Source organism: Silurus aristotelis (genome assembly GCF_946808225.1).
Source record: "Silurus aristotelis genome assembly, chromosome: 19".
NCBI lineage: Eukaryota > Metazoa > Chordata > Actinopteri > Siluriformes > Siluridae > Silurus > Silurus aristotelis.
This window is the reverse complement of record NC_139592.1, coordinates 3,059,179-3,083,954: the sequence shown is the minus strand read 5'-3', so window position 1 is coordinate 3,083,954 and position 24,776 is coordinate 3,059,179. Positions and strand designations below refer to the sequence as shown.

General features: G+C 37.8%; 1 protein-coding gene across 4 annotated transcripts in view; it reads right to left on the bottom strand.

The window, feature by feature from the left end:
- Positions 1 to 16,628, bottom strand: part of l1camb (L1 cell adhesion molecule, paralog b) — a 49,195-nt gene extending 32,567 nt beyond the window's left edge. For 3 of the 4 annotated variants that reach the window (XM_083520826.1, XM_083520823.1, XM_083520824.1), the window contains exon 1: positions 16,355 to 16,628. The gene's annotated coding sequence lies outside the window, so the exon portion shown is untranslated. Of the gene's footprint in view, positions 1 to 15,947; positions 16,168 to 16,354 lie in introns of those variants that run through there. The other variant, XM_083520825.1, reaches the window with a different exon arrangement.
- Between the last annotated feature and the right edge of the window lie 8,148 nt (positions 16,629 to 24,776).

Sequence of the window (24,776 nt, the reverse complement as noted above, 5' to 3'; positions counted from 1 at the left end):
AGATAAACCTCCCATTATACTTAAAGTTACTTTAAGTATACTTAAACTAAACGTTCAGCAGTGTAGTGATCCCAAACATGCTTCCAAATCCAAACAACTTGAGTTGAATGTCAAGAAAATCAAAACATTGACATGGACAATGTCAGTAACCTCACTTGAACCTTGTTGATTCCTCGGTTTGTGTCCTCCAATCTCATTAAACATTACACAAGGATAGCAGGGGCACCAGTAATACTGGAACTACAACATACTTCGAATCCAATTTAAATAGATTATATGTGCAGCTAGAGTGAGCACTGTTAATCATATTAGTCCTGATTTTTAAAACCCATCCTACACTTCCTACCAGAAGTGACCATAAGATTGGTATGTGCTTCTTTTTTGAACATCTCATTCCACATTGATCTCCCATTTGCTCTTGTAATAAGCTCCATTCTTCTGGAAAGATGTTCCACTAGATTTTGTAGAGATTTCTTTGCGATTCTTTTAGCCACAAGAATGAGCAGGTCTGGGGTGCAGTTAGCATTTACATTTATCCCAGAGGTGTTCCATAGGGTTGGAGCTCTATAGTAGAAACTATTCCACTCCAAACCATGTAAAGCTTATCTTCGTGGAGCTGGATTTGTGCACAGGGGCACTGTAATGCTTAAATAAGTGTGGGTCTCCTAGTGAAGGGAAAATATACTGCTACAGCATCTTAAAAGACGTCATATGCAAGTGTGCACCTTTAACCAGGTATCCCATTACTTTTGTCTATATCGACCCTTATCTAGAGCAACAATTATCTAATTCATACACTGAGCAATTGGGGGTTAATGGCCCTCCTCAAGGACCCAGCAATAGCAGCATAGTAGTGGTGGTGGGATTTAAACTCATAACCCTCTCATCAGAAGTTTAACATCTCAACCACTCAGCTACCCCTTCCCTCAATGGAGTTATTGATATGCATGCCTACATTTTCTGATTTGTATTAAAATGATTGTGTTTTTCTTATGTAAAATTGTATATACGATTTGCTTTAGAACGCATTTACCTCTATTCGCATCTGTATATTTCTGTCGTGAAACGAAGCTAATATCCACAAATAAGAAACATTTCTTCATAACCTGAACCAAGGTCATGCTCCAATTAATTCCGGAACCGAGTTTATACTTGACATAAAAAACCCCTCAACAGATGCATTTCCATGACTCATTCTGTTTATGGGAATGCGAAGGTCAAAGCCACGTTACATAAACACCTATTTAAAGAGATTATTATGGATATGAATTATTAACACAAATCAATATTGAAGATAAATATAAATGCAATTTTTAACTTGAATGCTTTGTGAACAAAAAGCAAAAGAATCGATTGAATCCGTGAAATGGAAGGCACTAGAAAACTCACCTAATGTATTAATGCTTCAGGGATGTGAAGGATAAACATGCGGCTTGTAGATATGCATAATATTTATAATGCACAGTTGACTATAAGTTTGATTTGATCGGTTATATTACTTTATATGATTGCGCTGTGCATTTGGTTGCCAAATGTCATAAATGTAAACTCGTTTAAAAGTCAATGACTTGCAACTTTTCTGAATTTTAAACACCATACAGACAAAAGTCTGTAAACACCTGACCATATGACTGGTTTTCTGAATAGCTTATTCAACATTCAGTCTCTATTTGCTCTTATAACATCCTCCACTATTCTGGGAAGATGTTCCACTAGATTTTGGAGTGTGCATGTGGAGATTTGTGTAAGATTAAAAGTAGGTGATATGAGGAGGCCTGGGGTGCAGTCAATGTTGACATTTATCCCAAAGATTTTTAATAGGGCTCTATATCAGGAGATCTTCCAGTCTAACCTATAATGCTGGAACAGGTTTGTGTCTCCTAGCTCAAGTGGGAAGGGAAAATTTCATTCTGCCGCATCCAAATACGCTCTGTACAATTGTGTACCTCCAGCCTGGTGGTAACAGTTTTTGGGGAAAAAACAGATATGGTGCAGGGAAAGAGAACATTTTGTAGCTGGGAGTTGGCGACACTGGGCTGTTGGCGATTGTTTGGAACCAGTGCGTTTAGAACCCCTTGCCATTATTTATAATTGAGCAGTGAAGTGCTGCGCAATGGGTGCTCACTGTTAAACCTCTTATAAGAAAAGTGATAGGGTGAGTGCTGTACAGTTTGGATGTCATGATTGTGTCCCCTCTACTCATTTCAAAGAAACTGGTTCAGACTGGAAAAAAAAAGCCCCAGGTGGTGTTGAACGGCCCACGCTCCAGAAAGTATCGAGGCTGTTCGAACTGCAATCGTGAGGAGCCCTCGCCACTCCGTTTCACAACACGCATCATCGCCGTGTTAAACCGTTTCTTCGGAATTATGCATTCATATTATAATCACATGAGCAGACGAGACACGATCATGACACCCTAACTGGTAATGACGCCGAAATTCCCTTTGTGCAGCACTCACACTATCACCATTTTTATAAGAGATTTTACAGTGAACTCATTGCACACCACTCTACTGCTCCATTATAACTAATAGCAAGGAGTTTGAAACGATCACACACTGGTTCCAAACAATGGCTGACGCTCCGGGGTCGCCAACTTCCAGCTCCAAAATTTCCCGTTTATGAAAATGCAAATATTGATATTGAAATACTAATATTGCAATATATATTAAATATAAATTTTCTCGAGTCAATATAAAATGAAACTCATCAATGAAAATGTGAAGTTATAGCAATATGAATTAATATGAAACTCTGCAAGCGTAACTGTCCATTATATTGTAACGTGTTTATCGGCCCCGTGTAGAAACATGATATCTGTCAAAATTGCATCCTAAAGCTTCCCTCTGTGACCTTGGTGGAGGTCAGTAATCCTGCTAGAATGGAAATGTATTCCTCCCCTTTTCCCAGGAGACGGACGAAGGATGAACCTCAACACAATAGTTTATTTCCTGTGCTGAATCTGCAACTAATCAAGCAATGATTTTGTCTGTGTGTGTGAGTCTGTGGGCACTCACAGTAAACATCTCTTTGTTCTTCTTGATGGACAAACACAGCTTCTCGACCAGACATGCATCCAGACCCGACTTTAACAGCAAATACACAACGAATTGTATAATATATAATAACCCCTGCTCAACTCTCACATTTTATCCGTTGCACCATTTGTTTCAGAGATCAAGTTAACCTTCAGCTAGCGATGAAAAATATTTCAAAATAAACCTAAAAATACATCTGAGCTCTGCGCTTGTACCTGATAAAGATGTATTTTGGTGAATCCAACATAAAAAACAAGCTGCTTAGTTGATATTTTCTACACACTGCTGCATTGTTATAAATATACACACATGTACGCAATGCTAGGCTGGACATAGTGTGTTGTAGCTACAAAATGGGAAATACCATATACTGTAAAAAAAAATACTGTATACTGTAAAAACTATATTTGACATTTTGGTAGCAACAAATTTTCCAACTGTGATGACTGAGGTTTTTACTTTCTCTATGCATTTATCTTCTATAGAATCAGTGCTTTTGATTAACTTTGGGTTTGGGTTTTAATTAACTTTTTCTTGGTGTTTTTTAACCATAATGTAATCAACAATAGCATTACATTAAAACACCTTTAACCAATCACTGTCTTCCAATGTCAAAATAATGCACCGTTTGCCCCTCCCACTCCTGAAACACTTGCTTTCATGACATTCTAAAAAAATAGCCCTGCCACCAATATTCTTTCTTTCTTTCTTTCTTTCTTTCTTTCTTTCTTTCTTTCTTTCTTTCTTTCTTTCTTTCTTTCTTTCTTTCTTTCTTTCTTTCTTTCTTTCTTTCTTTCTTTCTTTCTTTCTTTCTTTCTTTCTTGAATGAATGAATGAATGAACAAAAATGCAGCTGGAAATCTAGAAAAACCCAGTCAGTTTTGTCTGCTATAAAGTGCTGAAACTGGAGACTCCTTCTTAACATGCCAAATGAGCTTAAGTCTCTTCTCTCGAAAACCTTCCAGGAAACACAATTTTCCTTGAAGCAGGAATTTTGTCAAAGCTGCTGTTAGAGAAAATCGATCTGAACATTAATGTTAATCTTCTTTTTCCGAGCCGCTGTGGCTATTTCCTTTTCTGGTCATTACAGTTAGCAGAAGGTCACCTCCATATTTACTCATTTGTTTTTTAAAGGACACATCTGTATATCATGTGTGTAACATCACGGTGACAAAGAGAAAGAGAGAGACAGAGCGGGAATGAAAGAAGAAGAAGAGAGAAAGAGAGACGAGACATGACGACAGTCAATAAAAAATAGACAAACACAAGCGAGACAGAAATTGAAAGAAAGGAAGAAAAAAAAGAAAGAAAAAAGAAAGAAAGAAAGTAAATACACAGAGAAAGAGAGAGTCCAAAAAATGATAGTTAGTGAGAATGAGAAAGAGAGTGACAGACATAGATACAGAGACAGAGAGAGAGAGAGAGAGAGAGAGAGAGAGAGAGAGAGAGAGAGAGAGAGAGAGAGAGAGAAAGAGAGAGAGGGAAAAGAGAAAGAGAGAGGTAGTCAGAAAAAGAGTGCGAAATAAGAGAAAAAGTTTAACTAATGTCTACTGACGCTCATCACACTGATGCTCTGAATCACAACCTGAACAAAATCACATTCAACCAAATTACAACAAACAATCAAACAAAATTACATCACTTATTGGCAAAGTCAAACAAAACAACAAAGTTACATGGAATGTTATTTAGCTCTAAAGAGGGAATACAGTAGGCAGACTATCTGTATACAGTTTCAGATAAAAAAAGTGAGTGCCACTTTAGCAGGTACAGATGCAGCAGACACAAAATAAAGCATGGCTGCCACAGGAAAGAGATTGTGTCCACACTGTGATCTGGACCAGATCAGATCGTGATTATGATTATCATCCATCTGTATATCATAAGCAGGCATGTGGCATCAGAGAGAGAGAAAGATAGAGAGAATGAGAGAGAGAGAAAAAAACTTAGAGAGAAATTAGAGAGAAAGATAGTCGGAGAGAATGAGAGATAGACAGTCAGAGAGGAAAAACAGAGAGAGGGAGAAACAGTGCAAGTGAGAGAAGGAGAAAGAGAGAGATAGATAGATAGTCAGAAAAAGAGAGATAGTTTGAGAAAGAAAGAGAAAGGTAGGAACAGACAGACAGACAGACAGACAGACAGACAGACAGGCAGACAGACAGACAGACAGACAGATAGATAGATAGATAGATAGATAGATAGATAGATAGATAGATAGATAGATAGATAGATAGATAGATAGATAGATAGATAGATAGATAGATAGATAGATAGATAGATAGATAATCATTAAATCAAGTAATCATTAATGTAGATAAAGTGCATGAAAGGGTTAATAAGTAAAGACTCTGCGTTATGCTTTTATACAATGGTTTTCTCCGGGAGGAGGTACATGTGGTAAATTAGTCAGAAAATGCTGAGGATGGAGCCACCAGGCAGGGAGAAGGCAAGCAGGAAGAAAAAGAGAACAAGGAGGAGGTTTATTGATGTGGTTGATGTGGTTTGAAAGAGGCAGATGTAGAGGACAGAGTGATACGGAGACGGATAATCCGCTGTGGAGACCACTAACAGGAGCAGGATATGTTTGGGTAAGAGAGCTAGAGAATTCAAACAAACTACATTACATTACAATAATGCAATTTAGCAGACGCCCTTATCCAGAGCAACTTACTTACTTAACTGAGCAGTTGAGGGTTGAAGGCCTTGCTCAAGGCAGCTTGGTGGTGTTGGGATTCAAACTTGTGACCTTCCAAGCCAGAGTCAGAGGCCTTAACCACTGAGCTCCCTCCTCCCCTAAACTACTAACAGTGGCTCATACACTGAAAGGACAAGTGTTCCTAATAAAATGGCCATGGTGTGTGTGAACGAATTCAATTTGCAACCGAGATTGAAATAATCTGTACTGAAAAGCCAGTTGTGTGACGTTGTGCATGAAATCCTAAGCTAAGGTAGCAAACATGATAGTTACGATCAAGGCCATGGCAATGTTCAGCGCTACACAGGTTTTCCTGTGCACACAAAAAAAGCAAATCGGAGCAAATAGGAAAAGTGGGAATATTTGTTGACATCCAGAGTACAGAGTCAACGTAGAAGGAGCTCTCATGCCTCGTTCGGGTTTTGAGTTCCATCCAAAGCTTGAGTGTGAACATTTCCTGGAACAAGTGAAGAATGCAAACATGAAATAAAAGCCCTTTCAGCTGTGTGTGTGTGTGTGTGTGTGTGTGTGTTTGTGTGTGTGTGTGTGTGTGTGTGTGTGTGTGTGTGAGTGCCTGTGTGTGTGTAAAATCTCACTCAGATTCGGTCATTTTACCAGACACAGTCTCTCAAATACAGCAAGGAGATGGAATTTACTGTCTCCCACACACACTCGTACAAACACACATTCTTACACACTGGTACACACTTGTCCATAACACTTACACACTATTACACACTGGAACACACTCTGATGCATATTGCTGCACACTTGTACACTTGTGTGTGTGTGTGTGTGTGTGTGCAAATCATTCAGAAAAATCATATACTTTTGGAGTGAAACCTATTAGACGAGGACATGAAAATTGTGCATTAGGTGCCTGGATTAAAAAACAATCTCAGTATGTCTGAATATTTTCAGACATAGTGAATAGACAAGAGATTGTGTCCACACTGTGATCTGGACCAGATCGAGATAGAACTGTTTTATGGAAAAAATAAAGTGCATCTACCAGACGTTTGAAGCTCAAACACTGATCTGTTAAAAACTCATACCGCTTTATATTAGTCTATTTATATTATTTCATTCTATTACTTGCATGTACATTTATATATTTTTTTGTAAATCTTTGTTTACACTGAATTTTATTTCTGTGTTTATATACTGTATTTAACTGTTTCACTTTATTTAATTCTAGACTATGTGCATCTTACTTTTTTACTTTTTTCTTTGTACACGTATATGCAATATTTGTATGCAGCCCAGCTGCAATTGCTTTGGCAATACAAAAAATGTGTTGCTTTATTGCCATGAAAAATACTAGCATTTTTATCTCTAATGCTTGGGGTCAAATGTAGGAAACAAGTCAGAACCAGCGTCTATTTTTCTTTGCTTTCGTACTTCATTTCTTTTCTTTCAAACAGATTTTCTATATTGTTTTCAAACACGGTATTTTGCTGAGATTGTTAAAATGCTACGATTTGCTAAGGCTAAGATTTTTCATGGCAGTAAAAAACCATGACCACAATCCTTTACCTCAACCCTCTGTTCTGTTAAAAAATTTAGAACAAGTCCTAAAAAGCCCCCGGAAACGGAGGATATAGTGTTAATTATTCATCCCATCATTAACGTTGTGTAACTTTGGCGCTGGAGACGCTAGGCTTTAAACATCGCTGCTGTTCCTCTCGCACCGCCTACTTTATATCTTTAATGAGTCTCCTATTCCCTCGGACGCTTTCCGTGATGACTTAATAACCAGCCGTGATCTAGTGACCCTGAAAGGGGCCCTTCGAATAAAAACCAGAGGGAAATGAGACGCCTCATCTTCTTTGTGTCTGTCTTTTTATCCATCTCTTCATTAGGACGTGCTTCTCTATGACAGCCTGAACATTATCAGGTTCATTTGCTCTCGACCTGTCACAACACGCTTTTTCTCTCTCTCTCTCTCTCTCTCTCTCTCTCTCTCTCTCTCTCTCTCTCTCTCTCTCTCTCTCTCTCTCTCTCTCTCTCTCACACACACACACACACACACACACACACACACACACACACACACACACACAAGATTTCTTATCTGTAATGAATCTCTGTTATGATTATCATCCATCTGTATATCATAAGCAGGCATGTGGCATCAGAGAGAGAGAGAAAGAGAGAGAGAGAGAGAGAGAGAGAGAGAGAGAATGAGAGAGAGAAAAAAAAACTGAGTGAGAAATTAGAAAGAAAGATAGTCGGAGAGAAAGAGAGATAGACAGTCAGAGAGGAAAAACAGAGAGAGGGAGAGGCAGTGAAAGTGAGAGAAGGAGAGAGAGAGAGATAGATAGTCAGGAAAAGAGAGATAGTTTGAGAAAGAAAGAGAAAGGAAGCGACAGACAGACAGACAGACAGACAGACAGACAGACAGACAGACAGACAGACAGACAGACAGATAGATAGATAAATAGATAGATAGATAGATAGATAGATAGATAGATAGATAGATAGATAGATAGATAGATAGATAGATAGATAGATAGATAGATAGATAGATAGAACCAAAGATGCAATCCAATGTAGATTTGTTTTCAAAGTATCTGTTTACCGCATTCGGTTTTATAATATCAATAATCATTAAATCAAGTAATCATTAATGTAGATAAAGTGCATGAAAGGGTTAATTAGTTAAGACTGCATTATGCTTTTATACAATGGTTTTCTCCGGGAGGAGGTACATGTGGTAAATTAGTCAGAAAATGCTGCGGATGGAGCCACCAGGCAGGGAGAAGGCAGGCAGGGAGAAAAAGAGAACAAGGAGGAGGTTTATTGATGTGGTTGATGTGGTTTGAAAGAGGCAGATGTAGAGGACAGAGTGATACGGAGACGGATAATCCGCTGTGGAGACCACTAACAGGAGCAGGATATGTTTGGGTAAGAGAGCTAGAGAATTCAAACAAACTACATTACATTACAATACAATAATGCCATTTAGCAGACGCCCTTATCCAGAGCAACTTACTTACTTAACTGAGCAGTTGAGGGTTGAAGGCCTTGCTCAAGGCAGCTTGGTGGTGTTGGGATTCAAACTTGTGACCTTCCAAGCCAGAGTCAGAGGCCTTAACCACTGAGCTCCCTCCTCCCCTAAACTACTAACAGTGGCTCATACACTAGAAGGACAAGTGTTCCTAATAAAATGGCCATGGTGTGTGTGAACGAATTCAATTTGCAACCGAGATTGAAATAATCTGTACTGAAAAGCCAGTTGTGTGACGTTGTGCATGAAATCCTAAGCTAAGGTAGCAAACATGATAGTTACGATCAAGGCCATGGCAATGTTCAGCGCTACACAGGTTTTCCTGTGCACACAAAAAAAGCAAATCGGAGCAAATAGGAAAAGTGGGAATATTTGTTGACATCCAGAGTACAGAGTCAACGTAGAAGGAGCTCTCATGCCTCGTTCGGGTTTTAAATTCCATCCAAAGCTTGAGTGTGAACATTTCCTGGAACAAGTGAAGAATGCAAACATGGAATAAAAGCCCTTTCAGCTGTGTGTGTGTGTGTGTGTGTGTGTGTGTGTGTGTGTGTGTGTGTGTGTGAGTGCCTGTGTGTGTGTGAAATCTCACTCAGATTCGGTCATTTTACCAGACACAGTCTCTCAAATACAGCAAGGAGATAGAATTTACTGTCTCCCACACACACTCGTACAAACACACATTCTTACACACTGGTACACACTTGTCCATAACACTTACACACTATTACACACTGGAACACACTCTGATGCATATTGCTGCACACTTGTACACATTAGTGCACACTGTAAATGCGTATACACACTCATACAGACTGCTACACACTTGCACGCTCTTACACAATCGTACACACGCTTCCATACAGCGACACACTTGTATACATTCTTACACACATCTATACACACAAAAACACACACTTACATACTTCTACACACTGATACACACTGGTACACAGTGATATACTCAAACACACTCACACTCACTGCTTCACACTCATACACACGCTTACTACACACACACACACACACACACACACACACACACACACACACACACACACATACACTGCTACTCATACACATACTTACATACTGATACACACTTACACACTGCTACACACTCTTTCACCCTCGTACATATTCTTACATACTGCTACACACAGTTATATACACATAAACACTCTTACACAATGATACACACTCTTACATACTGCTACACTCTTGTACACAGACGTGCAGCTTGCTGCACCACTCAAGCACAACTAAACTCCAGAGCGCAGACAACTGCAAGTCCACGTTCCTTAGCGACTTCCCGAATCAGTCATCGGTGTGCTCCTGGAGAAATTTTGCTAAGCTAGCCAATTCTAAGAACATTCACCACTGTTCTGTGTGTGTGTGTGTGTGTGTGTGTGTGTGTGTGTGTGTGTGTGTGTGTGTGTGTGTGTGTGTGTGTGTGTGTGTGTGTGTGTGTGTGCAAATCATTCAGAAAAATCATATACTTTTGGAGTGAAACCTATTAGACGAGGACATGAAAATTGTGCATTAGGTGCCCGGATTGAAAAACAATCTCACTTTGTCTGAATATTTTGTCAAGAAACGGAAACATGAATAAATGGGACAAGATTTAATTAACTGATACACAAAGAAGTCAGTGAAGTGTGTATGCTTTGATTGATCCTGGCCAATCCGTGTGTGATGTATGCAGATGTTACCAGGATTGAATCGAGTCTATGGAAATGACAGAATGTAAATATCATGCCGCGTGTGTGTGTGTGTGTGTGTGTGTGTGTGTGTGTGTGTGTGTGTGTGTGTGTGTGTGTGTGTCTACGTGCGTGTGCGAGTGAGTTCATTGGTAAGATGCCGCTCCCTCCGTTCCTGTCGCCATAGCAACCGCCTGACTCCTGCAGCACACAGCGGTTTTTGCTTCCCTCATTCCCACCCCCACTGCCCCATCCCCCACTTGCTTTACAACTCCGTCTCACACTTGTCCTCTTTCCGTCTGTATCTTGCTATTTTGCATGGAAAAGGTTAAGATTGCGGAGTGGGGATCGAGTATGGGGCGGAGTCAGGGTTCATTAATTGAGAGCGGTTAATTGAATAACGTCAGTCATATCCAATCTAAAAATTCCAAATTACTTTCACTTGCTTCAAAGGTGCTAGTGAGACGTGGGCTTGATATTTTTTCTTCAAAGTACTGCTCATTTATGATTTTATCATGTGGGCTAATATTTTGATCTGTGCCATGGTTGTTGGAACCAAATGGGCTGGTTTCAGTTTTAGTAACTGCTGAGTTCCTGGGATTTTCACACGCTACAGTCTTAGAAGTTTACACAAAATGGTGCCAAAAGCAAACAATCTTGTGTACAAAGGCTCTGCAGGCTGATGAACCTTGAGAAGAATGACCAGATAGGTTCTAAGCTGACAGGAAGTCCATAGTAACACAGGTAAACAGTGTATACAACCGCGGTATGCTGGAAATCATCTCGTCTCGCACCAGACATCTGACCTTGAGCTGGATGAGCTTTGACAGCAGGAGCACATCACAGCAGATGGACCCAATCTGGATAGCTTGACTCTTTTTTTTTTCTAATATTCAGCTGTCCAACCACCAGAATACTTTCCAAAACAAACTGGTTATAGAAACTGGTGTAGAAAATTGACATAGAAAATGGTTCAAGATATCAACATAATACAGGGGGCGTTAAACCAGGACTTAAAATTTTACAGGTATAAAAGTGCAGACTATCGTGGCAGTACTACACAAAGTGGCTAAGGTTAGTGGCCTGTGGCAAGTCCAGACAACAGTGTTGACACTGGAACACAAGAAACACTGTTTCTTGTGAACAAAGGTACAAAACCCACAGATATCTACAGAAGACTTCAAGCGCAGTACAGTGATGAGACGTTCAGCCGCAGTAAGACATTTAAATGTGTACTGGGAAAAATGTATAAATGCAACTTCCACTCCTTGAAATTTGTTCTTTTTTTTTTTAAACTCAAAAGTCCCGATTTAACTTGAACGCCCCTGTACAGACACAGGTCTGATGAAGTACTGTGTGAATTTCAACAAAGACTTTATAGCTTATACTGATGTCTTTTTTTTTTTCTATTGCCTCAAGTAGTTACAATAATGATTAAAACGGCTGAAAAAAATGATTAATCGTCTGAATTCACATTTTGTTCAACTCTTCTTACTCAGTGAACAAAAGCATTTTTTTTATTTATCTGAAAAGGCCATCAGTGAGTAAGACGGACGAATTTTCTTCAAAAAGCCACTCAGTACTGGGGTCAAATCTGCGGTTTCATGGGTCATTCATCCCATTTGGATGGCACAGTGTTTATGTCGGATCTCTCAAAAGGTTCAGAGTTAAACATTTCCTGGAACAATTGAATGTAAACACAGAAAAACAAAAAAACCCTTTCAGCTCTGCAACAGTGAAATATCACTCAATTTTTAGCAGGCATAGAATATCAGAAATTGTTGGACGTTACTGTCACATGCACACCCCACACCGTATCATGCACACACACTCATCACTACTGTACTGTAATGTAATGGGGATACAGTCAGGTCTAAAAAATAATATATGCAGTCACATAATTGTTTTTTTATTACACCATGCATCAAATACTAATATAATGACTTTATAATCCCAGTAATACACATAATTCATCATAAGGTCTAGAACAGGTCTTTGAACAAATTTGAATTTAAATTTAAATATTTAAAAAAACATTGCAACCTGATTGGCTGAGTGTATGAAATAAACCAACTGGGTCGATTGCAAGGCTGAATACGGTGTATAACTGTGTATAATTGTGAATAAATCTATCACAAAATACTGTATAGCTCATCTCAGCATATCGCTATATACCATTTTATATCTATTTTCACCATATACATCAATAGAACATATACCATATCTCAGCAAACTGTATACCTATTTTATGATATACCTCATTACCTACATATATCCCATTAACACATACTACTGTATACCTCATTTCACCATATACCTCACTGCCTACATATGCCTTATTACAACTTACCTAAATATACCTAATTACTACACACTGTGTGTCCTACATCAGTGTATGCCTCATTACCCAGGTCTTATTTACATATATTGCTACATGCGACACACTGTGTACCTCATTTCTCCATATACACACCTACATATACCTCATTACATACTGTATGTCTTATTTCAGTGTTTACTTCATTAACCATGTCATTATTACCACATACTCTATACTATTTACCTCCATATACCTCAATACCTAAATATACCTCATTTCAACATATTGTACTGTATGCCATATTTCAGTGTATACGTCATTACCCATGTTTCATATATTTCATGGCACAATTTTGTATATCCTACTTCAGAATATACCTTATTTCACTATCTCTCTTTTAAATATATACATCTTTTTAACCTGCTTTCAAAAATTGTAATATACCTGATTACTGTGCTTCACTTTAATATACTTTGTAATACAGTGTACCTGTGTCTCATGTGGACGTTAATTTGTTGTTGTTTCAAGGCTTTAAACTCATTGTAATATATACCTTAATTTGGCTTATACATTTCCCCTTGTATCCTGGTATATACCTCATCATCTATATTCCGAATATAACCCTATTTTTGTCCAAACTTAAATACATCCCAGTGTATCCATGAAAACTACTGTATGGGTTGTTTGGGTTTATTGGAGTTGATTAGCACTCTAATTGTCACTCAGTTGTCAGGTTTCATTGAATGGCCTGTGAATGGACACGTAGCTTACACAGCTAATTCTTTGCTAAATAGCAGCAAAGTCTGTTTATTGTTATATATTCTGCTTGTGGATGAGTTGCTACTTTAGAAATAGTAACGTATTAGCATGATGAGTGTGTTCATAAATGCCTGTGATCTGCCCTGCAGTCAAAACTACTGTCCGAGTTGCTTTTCTGGAAAATAAATCAACACCTTATTAACTAAGCAGAACCCAGAACGGTCTAATTCAATATACAAAAGCATGATCCGGTGTGTATAATTGGATTACTTTTTCTAGTGTGTGTGTGTGTGTGTGTGTGTGTGTGTGTGTGTGTGTGTGTGTGTGTGTGTGCGTCTGTGTGTTTGTGTGTGTGTATTCAACAATAATGGCACTAATTCCCTCTCATTAAGCTGAATTAGCAGTAATGAACTAATGAACGTGCCTTAGACATACGCAAACCTCCTGGAGTGCTCACTATTTAGCAGCGTTCTGGTGTCCTGCTGGATGGGACCTTCTCCTTTTTTTCCCATAATCTCAAAATGGATCGATATTAAAATTGAAACAGTGCAGGATCATTTATCCTGTCCTGTATAATAACACTGTTTCTTTTCTTATCTGTATTTAAAACAATGCAACATAATCGCACCATTTATATAAGGCTGTAAGATCAGTATGTTCTGTGTTTTTTTATTGAATAAATAAATAGGGAAATATGGGGTAAAATGTTGGTACAGTAGCAGTGATTATGAATACTGCACTGCTTTTAGAAACCACAAGTCATTCATTATTTATCATCAGTATATGATATCCGGCATTTAGAGGTCTGGGCTTTATTGTTAGACTGTGCAGGATGCTTTCATTCTTCCTCTTACTTAGTTTTAAAAAGCTCTCAGCTTGCATTAGTTACATATGGGAAGAGAGAGTGGATTAAAGTTATCAATGATCAGCACAACTGACACAAAGTACACAGGAGGACATTCTTATACCATATATTGAAATACATTCTATTTGTTGTGAACTAATTTATCAGTGTGTTTCACTGTAAAATTTGTAAAATCAATGTACCTTCCTTGTAAAACTGCACACACACACACACACACACACACACACACACACACACACACACACACACACACACACACACACACACACACACACACATATATAATTAAAAATCATTTATACGTTTGACATATCGACTGTCGAACTTGTAAACAGGAAAAAGAAACACAATATAAAGATAAAAAAATAAAGAAGTAATGCAATCTGTATGTATGTAAATAAATAAAATAAAGTATTAAAGTATATTGAAATATAATCTGACTATAAAGTATGAAAAGGTTAAGAATATATATATATAATTTTTTGCACTGATTTGTCAGCATATGCCTATAACTCAGTGCAGTAAATCAATTATTTAATATGGGAAGATTATTCAAGTCATAAACCTTTGGACAGATCATCAATGTATAATATTTACAAGTTTTCCTTGTTATACAGCTGGTGTTTCTGTGCAAATGTTTTAAAAATTGAAGACTTCAAAGAAAAGACTATTTCATATTCATAATATTTCAAGAACGAATTCTTTTCTTTTTTTTTATTTTAATAATATATTTAGCTTTTTATAAATACATACTGCATGCTGCAAGCACCATGTAGTGAGAACTCTGGTTAGATTAATACCAAACATCTTAGTGTCTTCTTTTTTCATGCATCTGTTTTTCTCTGTTTTTCCCCTTTTTCATTCTCCCTTTTTCTCAGAGCAGAATGAGCTCTTTATTCTAAATTCTGAGGGGAATTCACTCAAGCTCTATGTATCATCTGTGACATTTATGTAGAAACAAAGTGAGAAGAGTCAGACTCCAGCCTGTTTGCTATATGTGTGTATGTGCGTGTGTGCACTTGTGTGTGAATGTGTTTTGGGTGTGTGCATGTTTTCGAGCGTGTTTTAAGAGTAAAAACCCAACAAATGTTTGTTTAAGGATAAACATTAAGTAGCCAGACCTTCTGGAATATCAGAGGAATCAAGGGCTTCAGTGACCTTTGACCTCAGAGCATCTCCCACACACACACACACACACACACACACACACACACACACACACAGACAGACACACACAGACACACAGACACAGACACACACACACACACACACACACACACACACACACACACACACACACACACACACACACACAGGCTTTAGCACACCCAAAGATTAAAAGCTCCAGTGACAATATATATTCAAACACACACACACACACACACACACACACACACACACACACACACACACACACACACACACACACACATATATATATATATATATATATATATATATATATATATATATATATATATATATATATGAATATATTAATACATGAATAGCTGTAAACAGATAAATATTAAAAAAAATTGAATATGATTAAACTGTTATTACCAAAGATTCAGCAAACTAGCATGAATGTCCTGCTGCGTTCTGTGTCGGAGGAGGCCGGCTAGCCAGGCGACAATTTTAGGTAGAATAATAATAAAAGTTTGTTCTGAAAAATATATATTATATGAACAATTGTGATAAGATATGAGAAAATGATCCGTGTAAGAAAAAAAAGATGGGCAGAATGAAGCAGCTACATGGTGTGTGTATAAAGGGTCTGTATGGAGCACCACGCCTTCACCAGCATCTCTCTCAGAGACTCCATCATGCATCTGACACATTTCCTTACCTACACACACACACACACACACACACACACACACACACACACACACACACACACACACACACACACACACACCAAACACTTCTATTGTTCTGCTCTGTGTGATGCGTGCAAAATATCTTACCTTTACAGGTAACAATGAGGTCGAGCTGTTTTTCCTCTTCCTCTCACACTACAAGGGACACACCTTTCTCTCTGTCTGTACGTCTCGTCCTCTCTCTCTCTCTCTCTCTCTCTCTCTCTCTCTCTCTCTCTCTCTCTCTCTCTCTCTCTCTCTCTCTCTCTCTCTCTCTCTCCTTCTCCCTCTCTCTCGCTCTCTGTACTTCTCTGGTCCAGTGAGTGGTACACACCTTCTGCCGTGATGCTGCAGTGATGGAAAAAATACTCTCTCTCTCTCTCTCTCTCTCTCTCTCTCCTCTCTCTCTCTCTCTCTCTCTCTCTCTCTCTCTCTCTCTCCACACTCCCCCCTCTATCTCTGTCCTCCGTTCTCCCTTCCCCCTCCCTTCTTTTTCCCTCCCACATGTCCATATTTCTCACTTGCTTACCGTATACCGATGACATCATTAATTCTTCCTTCACAGAGCTCTCTCCCTCCCTCCCTCCCTCTCTCTCTCTCTCTCTCTCTCTCTCTCTCTCTCCCTCTCTCCCTCTTCTCTCTCTCTCTCTCTCTCTCTCTCTCTCTCTCTCACGTTTTCTTTGTATGACTGAGCCCCTCCCTTTTCTCCATCTTCACACTGCTCCAACAGTTTCCTTTCTAAATCAAAATACAGTTTTGAATGTAAAAAAAACTAAAAAAAAACACAATAATTGTATTCATGTTTTTTAACTATTATTTTACTACACAGTAAATGTTATTGTTATTTTTTATTTGTTTTTTTTTATTATATTCAATGTGTACATATGTATAAGAAGATCATTTTTTATAATTGTTAATTGTGGGTCTATTCCTTATACTTTTGCTATGTTTTCACCCAGACGGTTTTATTTTCCGGATGTGTGCATCATGGCGGATTTTGGTGCTTAGTTTGAGACTTGCTGCATTAGTAAAACAAATGTTTAGTGAAATGTTTTATTTATATATATATATATATATATATATATATATATATATATATATATATATATATATATATATATACAATATATATACAAATAAAGTAAATGGGTGTTGCGTTAATGGTTTTGATTTCGCCTCTTTTATATTAATTTATATATGTTTGTAATAAAAATGGTCACAAAAATAAACACTCTACATTAAGCACATGTTAATAAAATTAGTGCTGTAAAATTTTATTTGCGTTAATAACGTGTTCATTTTGACAGCCCTAATATATACATATGTTAGAAAAGTTGTTATATATAACTGATAACTATATAACTGTAATAATAACTATTAACAATAATAATTAATACAAATAATACAAAATATTGTGTATAAATAAATGTATACCTATATAACTATTTAACTATATATCCTGTGGGAAAAAGCTTTGTGTAAATTGTTGGAAATGTATGGGCAGGCTTAACACACACCAGACCTGTGAAAACTGGACAGATGCAGTACTACAGCACGATGCTACCACCCCCATGCTTCACGGATAATGCTGATGATGCTGTTTATTTATTTTTATTAAACATCTTTTAAAATTACAACCAACACCTTCTACCTCAAACTCTTCAGACCATTTTGGCATATTGGATGATTTAGTTGAGAATTAGGGGGGGGGGGGGGGGGGGGGGCTAAGTGTACATTGTTGAAAATGTAGGCGGAGTTATTTTAGAACAGACCACCCAAGAATATAATAACAGGTGGTTGGTCAAGAGAACTTGAGGTAACATTTTACTTTAGGGGAACAGAGGAGACCAAACATGAGTAAAACAATAAGAAATATAAATTAAAACAAATAAATAAATAATGTAAGCCTTCTCCTCTTACAGACAACAGACAGCAGTTCTCATTATTTTACAAATTAGAACAGTATAACAGGCTGTGAAAATATGAAAAATACCAAGAAAATCATCATTCATGCAAATCCTCAAAGTACAGTCATGATTTACATATGGAACATTTGCGCTGAAATGCCTTTGCCCCGCCCCCTCTTTCAGCTTTAACAAAGTGTCCAATAAAGACAGATGGACAGATGGAGGGAGTATGCCAGTGTGTGTGTGTGTGTGTGTGTGTGTGTGTGTGTGTGTGTGTGTGTGTGTGTGTGTTTGTGTGTGTGTGTTGGGGGGGGGGGGGCTGATGGTGACTTTGTTGTGGGTGTGAGATGCTCTGAATGAGTGCAGGGTCAAAGCTCCGTGTTAACTGCTGAAGTGGAAATGGTATTAAAGAGGAGTGGCTATTTCCATGTTCCTCTTATTACACTGCACCTCTATTGATAATAGATGGAGAAAGAAAGAAAGAAAGAAAGAAAGAAAGAAAGAAAGAAAGAAAGAAAGAAAGAAAGAAAGAAAGAAAGAAAGAAAGAAAGAAAGAAAGAAAGTAAGAAAGAAAGAAAGAAAGATTTTTTTTTTAAACTAGTAGAAAAAATAAACAGACCGTAATAGATAGATAGATAGATAGATAGATAGATAGATAGATAGATAGATAGATAGATAGATAGACCATCCTTTAATGTACTGTAACACAGTACACTGTGTAACACAATTCATGTGAAAACCTTTTTTGGGAAAACAAAAGACCAAAGGCTGGGACAGATGTAATAATACACTAGACGATGCTCCCACCCTCATGCTTCACTGATAATACAGATAAATCTGTTTATTAGTTTTATTAAAAGTGTCTTTTAGAATTACAACCGAAACCTTCTACCTCGGTGTCTCATCAGACCATGACACAGTTTGCCACAAGGTTTGGGGTGATTTAGTTGTATTTGGGTGTGTTGTTGTGAGCAATTGCCACCCTACCCCATTATCCAGACATATTAAGAACATGAGAGAGCGATATCACATGGAGGGAGTGAGTAGAACTTCCCAGATGTTCCTCAGATATCCATGTGGCTTTAGATCTCCTGGCAGTCTCACTGGTCGGTTTTTATTGCCTGGCGATTGGTTTGTGATTGATTAATTCTGAGCACAGTCACATTCCGCTTTATAACGGACACACACACACACACACACACACACACACACACACACACACACACACACACACACACACACAAACACGCACCCACACCAACACACACACACACACACACACACACACACACACACACACACACACACACACACACACACACACAGACCTTGAATTAATTGCATGTTCTGACCTGTCTGAATAGAAATCAGATGGAAGGGATCGATTCACAGAAGCGAAGATGGCCTGATGTGTGTTCTCCCTGTCGTGACTCCGTGACTCATCCTCCTTGTGTGCTCCTGAATTAGATTTCTCTGCTCCATCAGTCTGACGTTATGCCTGACTCCATCTCTCCTTCTCCCTCCCTTGCTCGTTTTCTCTTCGTTTAGCAGGGTAATTCGCTTAATGTAAAAGGAGCAGGGCAGAGGGATCGATACAGACCGCCATCAGAGATGGATAGAGAGAGAGAGTAAGAGACAGAGAAAGAGACAGAGAGAAAGAAAGAGAAAATGAAAAAGAGAGCGAGAAAGCTCTTACTGACGGAATGTTCAGGAACGTTAGGAATAACATTTTAAACTATGTTTTCACTAACAAATTTTATAAAATTTTTCAAAACTCATTATTGCATTATAAAAGTGACATAATGTCTAGATGAATTCACTATGCCATATGCCTATGGTACCATAGTGACTATGGTACCATAGGGGCTGCGGGGGTGCGTCCGAAACTAGCGGATTTTCAGGAACTCATTCTCTTAGAATGTAAACTCTGTGAGTTCTGGGGAACATTGTATACTGATAGAAAAAGAAGTAGACAAAAAAAAACAAGCAAACAAAGAAACAGAAAAAAAAAAAAAGATAGATAGATAGATAGATAGATAGATAGATAGATAGATAGATAGATAGATAGATAGATAGATAGATAGATAGATAGATAGATAGATAGATAGAAAATAAAAGTCATAGGAACAGAGTCGGGGACAAGGTCGGAGTTGGAGTCAGTGACTAGGGTTAGGGACAGTGTCCATTACAGGACAGGATCAGGAACAGGGAAAGGAAAAAAGACAGGAATAGGGTCAGGGTCAGATACAGTTTCAGGAACACCAACAGGGTCACAGACAGGGTGAGTTACAGGTCAAGGGTTGGGTCAGGGATAAGGACAGAGACAGGACAAGAACAGGGGCAGCGCCAGAGTGATGTGTTTATCTTTAAAACCTGAAAGTGTCCTACTGAGTCACAGTGACTCAGTTCAGAGGAACACTTCACCACCTACATACTATCCCACTGGGGATAAACCACGTGTTTGGGAAGAAATCAAGTCTGTACTTCCCAAACACAACAATTAATCACCAGCTGCACTGTTTGTTCAACACTCTCACGCAGAGGAAGCTAAGCAAGAGCTTTTTGCCAGAATGTAGAGATAAATTGTTGCATGTTGGACGAGCAGCCGAGGAAATGCAAACAGGGCAGGACAGACAGTCACATCGGTTCCCTCACTTTCATTATAAAGCCATTTGGTCTGCAATTAACTGAAATAATTCGATAAATAAGTGAACAATTTATTATTACACCAGTTAGCATAACTCTAATTCCTTACAGGGTCTCATCACCAGTCAGGACACAGATTAGGCAGAGAGGAAACAAGAACAAGAACAACACAGACAAAGTTCACGGCGTGTGCTGATGTACCAGTGATATCAACCTGTTGATGGATTTTAGTGAATAGTCGAGCACTGTGGCCAAAACACAGATCAATGCAGAGGACGCTAGTAGACTGCTCACGATGCTAACACCACCAAAGCCAAAGCGCTAGCTTCTAACACTGAGGATGATTTAATGCTAGCTTGCTAGTCATGACTTGCTATTAGTGGCCATCAGTGCCAGAATCACTGATTTGCATTTTTAATATGTTTCTGTCCGTGAATATGTATTAAATTATCTCTATTCTCTTTATTTGAAAGCATTTCTCTCAGTTGCGCTGTTTCTAAGAGTGTAAGTTTGCCAGGGTCAAAAAGATCTGCTGTAGGCCTTGCTTGAAGCTGTTGCTTTAATTAAGCAGATTTCAAGTTGGGTCACCGGGGCCATTTAGCAGGCATACAGTAACTTTGGCATTTTCATGTTCTGTGATTGGATGGTCAGAGAGCGTACTAGTCACAGCTTGCAAACCGCATCTGTAGCAAACTGCACAAGCTCAAATATATTCACTGGATTTAATAGTTTTTTTTTTTTTTTTTTTTTTTTTTTTTTTTTTACAGTGAAAGGAGACTTGTTGAATTATGTTCATTGGGTTTCTGTCTTTAGGAATGGCATTTATTCTCATTGTATGAGATTCCCGTCTGTGATGCAGCGCTTTGTTATATACAGCACAACATTGGAAGCTAATACAATTTCTATGAATAATTTCACCCATAAAAAACATATATAAAGAAAAAAGCAATGGGATTGAAAATATAGATCCTTGCAGAACACCAAATATCACCTCAGTAAGTGTAGAAACTCCACCATTTACATCAACAAACTACTAACGAATAGTCAGATAACTTCTGAGCCAGAAGAGAGCTTTTTCTCTTCTAGCATTCTAGCATTCATAACATTTTCTAGTCTAGCAATGAAAACATTTTAATCAATAGTTTCAAAATCTGCACTAATATCACACAACACAAGATAGGAGACAAAGTCCTGATTAGAGGGTAATAGCAGGTCATTTTCCACTCTATCTTTCAATAAGATTTGTGTTTGTTTTTATTTGATGATATTTTTATTAAATATATTTATTAAACATTCAGAGGGGTTTGCTAGCTGGTCGAAAATCTATCACCACACTAGCTTTGCAATGGAATATTTGCATGAAGTTAAACAGCGCTATCTGCTGGCTACATGACTGTAAAACAACAAGTGCAGCAAAGCAAATTTGTCACAATTGGTTTTTATTGGGAGTGACGACGATGGACAGGATTAGAAACGTGTTTATTAGAGGGACAGTGTATGTAGGACGTTTTGGAGACAAGGTGAGGGAGGTGTGATTGAGATGGTTTGGACATGTGCAGAGGAGGAGAAGAATGCTGAGGATGGAGCTGCCAGCAAGAAGGAAAAGAGGAAGGCCAAGGAGCAGGTTTATGGATGTGGTGAGGGAAGACATGCAGGTGATTCATTTGAAAGAGGCAGATGTAAAATTGTACACCTCAACACTGCATTAACCAACAACACAACAGCCAAAGATCAAAGTAGTCAGTCAAAAAAAAAAATAATTACAACATAGTAAAGCAATCTTTTAAAAAGTGATTTTTAATTAACAAAATTTTTTTTATTACAATATCAGGTCACAAAGTACCATTAGTTTTTAAAAAACAATTAAACATTTTCAGATAAAATAAAATCTATTATATTTATAAAATATTCAGATACGACTGACTGGTTGCAAAATGTAATTGGTAATGTTCATTGTTTATTAAAATATAGTGGAGTAATATTGCATATATCGAATCATAAAGGTAGTTGAGTAGAAATTCTCATTTTAATAAAGTTAATTTACTTAAATACTTTACAACGCTGTAAAATTTAAATAACAAGGTGATCCAACTTCATGAATTTTATCACGGCATCTCATAATCTCGATCAGTAGTGTGTATGGCAAACATGTGCCTGTACAAACTCCCAAAAAACATCTGAATGTGCTCCTGGTGAGAAGGTGGATGGTTTGCTGGGGATCTCTCAGACTTTGAATAGGACGTCAATGACCTCCTGGACAATCTGTGATGCTACTTCAGGGATTCGGGTCTGTCAGGGGACAGTCAAGGGCAATTTATATCTTTGTCATCCAGAAACTACATCTGGGCTTTTACTTTATAAGTTTTTAAGATGGGAACTTTCACTCTACTCAAAGTATACTTTCAGGAAATACCTGTACTTTTGGAGGAGTATGTGTGTTTCCACTCCTCTCTTCCTCCCAGTCTGAATCAGCGAAGAAAAATCTGAGTGATATGTTCAAGCTAATCATTAGTATGAGTCAGTTGTGGAAAGAGAAGAACTTGTGTGAATTAGTAAATAAGACTGAAACCCTCCTCCTCTTCCTCTTCCTCTTGACTGGAGGAACCTTAATTCACAGGAAACTTCAACTTAAAAAATGCAGAAAAATACACAGACCTTTAGCCAAACAAGAAATATAAGTTTCAGTTCTCTTTTAGAAAAAAAAACATCTGTACAATGGATAATTCACTTTCTGCTCATTTCACTTCATAGTTGAATGTTTCTTTCAAATCAATTTCTGAATAAATGAATAAAACGAATGCACAGCACAACAGCAATGATATTAACAATAGTTACAATATAAACAATATGAAATAGAATCGCTTTTATGTCTACATGATAAAATAAAAAAATAAATAAATAAAACATTAAAATAAAACATTATTTAGGAAAAAAGCTTGACAGTACAGTAAGTTATACATTATTATACTTTATTCCCTTTGAACTTTTCCACATTTTGTCACAGTTACAACCAGGACACTTGGGATTATACTGTATGTTAAAGATTTACACACCGTACTGAAGTCATAGGAGGAAATAAAATGGTGCAAATTTATTTACGAATAAAAACTTATGGGATTGCATAAGTATTAACCTTCATTCTTCTGAAACCTGTCATTAAATTCTGGCACAACCAGTTCCACACTTGAATGGTGCGATGAATGGTGTTGACCTGTGTGCCATTAAGGAGTCATGTGATCTCATTATAAACAGAGGAATCAAATCGTGGTTTGGCTATTAAAAATATTAATACATTTTATATATTTTAAGAAAAGAAGCATAATAAAGAGGTACTTTATAATTTTTGTGTACATCACTTTATTTGAAATCTTCTAGAACGTAATTTATATTACTTATTATTATTATTATTATTATTATTATTATTATTGTTATCTTTATTATTATTTACAGCGAATCATCCGTCTGGATTACCCACCCCCCGGTCCACTACATCTGCCTCTTTCAAACCAACTACCTGCATGTCTTCCCTCACCACATGCATAAACCTCCTCCTTGATCTTCCTCTTTTCCTCCTTCCTGGTGTCTCCATCCTCAGCATTCTTCTACTGATATACCCCATGTCCCTCCTCTGCACATGTCCAAACCATCTCAATCACACCTCCCTCTTATTGTCTCCAAAACGTCCTACATGCCCTGTTCCTCTAATAAGCTAATTTTTAATCCTGTCCATCGTCGTCACTCCCAACGAACATCTCAACATCTTCAGCTCTGCTACCTCCAGCTCCACCTCCTGTCTTTTACTCAATGCCACTGTCTCTAAACCATAAAACATAAAATTCTTGACTACTTTAAGAATAGTGACTAATTTATGCAAAGTTTTTAAAATTTAAACATACAGTCCCTGTTGTTAAAAAAAATAAAACCTGTTCTCCTTTGTGTGTGTGTGTGTGTGTGTGTGTGTGTGTGTGTGTGCTATC